This window comes from Talpa europaea, assembly GCF_964194135.1.
Source record: "Talpa europaea genome assembly, chromosome: 15".
In the NCBI taxonomy this organism is placed as follows: Eukaryota; Metazoa; Chordata; class Mammalia; order Eulipotyphla; family Talpidae; genus Talpa; species Talpa europaea.
This window is the reverse complement of record NC_140083.1, coordinates 59,974,588-59,975,578: the sequence shown is the minus strand read 5'-3', so window position 1 is coordinate 59,975,578 and position 991 is coordinate 59,974,588. Positions and strand designations below refer to the sequence as shown.

Below are 991 nucleotides of genomic sequence, written 5' to 3'. Positions count from 1 at the left end.
GCTCCCCTCAGCAGTGTATTTCAGTCAATCTGCCTGTTCTGTTCCCTGCTCTGTCTCTGGTGAATCCTCTCACCTCACCTTCCCCCAGACACCTCTGGCCTGTACTCCAGTTCTTGTATGCATAAATAAATAAATCTTTTTAAAAAATGATTGCAGCAATTTTTATAATGTCCAAAAAGTGGAAATAATCCAAATGTCCACCAACTAACCAATGAATGGGAAAGGGCATCATACTGGTCATATAAATGTAGATTCAGATGATTCATCTCCATGTCAATCCTTAGACTTCTGGACTTCCGCAACATGGCTCAAGAAAGCTTTCCCCAAAAGACCATGGCTACAAATCATATGGAACTGCACCAAATTTAGAGAAGATCAATTGAAAATCCTCATTCAACCAAAAACCTTACCCAGGTTATGCTACCAAACAAAAACTTGCTTTGGAAGTCCACACTGAAGAATCGAGAATCCAGATTTGGTTTCAGAATCAAAGAGCTAGGCACCAAGATCAAGAACACACTCAAGCAAAGATTCAACATAGAAATGATAGATGGTGTTGTAGCACTTCACTTCCACTCAATTTTACTCCCTTATCAAGTCAATTACAAAGAACTCTTTTCCTCGGATTGATTCCAGAGAGCAACTTGCTAACAAAAGTGGGGTTCCAGAGTCAAGATCCCAAATTTGGTTTCAAAACAGAAGAGGAAAAAAGAAGCAGACAAGGACCTAGAACAGAAAGAACAGGAACAAGATTTTTGAGATAAGGGAGCTCAAGGTACAGAAATCACATAAAGTGGCACCAGTTTTACTGGTGACTGTCTTATTTCTCTGGAAACAGAACAGGGTGTATAGAGAGACAAATTTAATGTTTGATCTCATAAGCCTAAGCTCGAAGTCTCACTTTTATTCAAAACATATCCATCTAAATGTATTTTTGGTTTTTTAAGAAGCTGAACCTTCTGGAAATAAATTTATAACATCATCTTTCAGT

At 38.2% G+C, this 991-nt stretch overlaps 1 pseudogene across 1 annotated transcript; it reads left to right on the top strand.

The window, feature by feature from the left end:
- Positions 1-211: 211 nt before the first annotated feature.
- Positions 212-730, top strand: LOC311185390 (double homeobox protein A-like; annotated as a pseudogene). Its single transcript has one exon. The product of its transcript is annotated as a double homeobox protein A-like (transcript).
- The last annotated feature ends 261 nt before the right edge of the window (positions 731-991 follow it).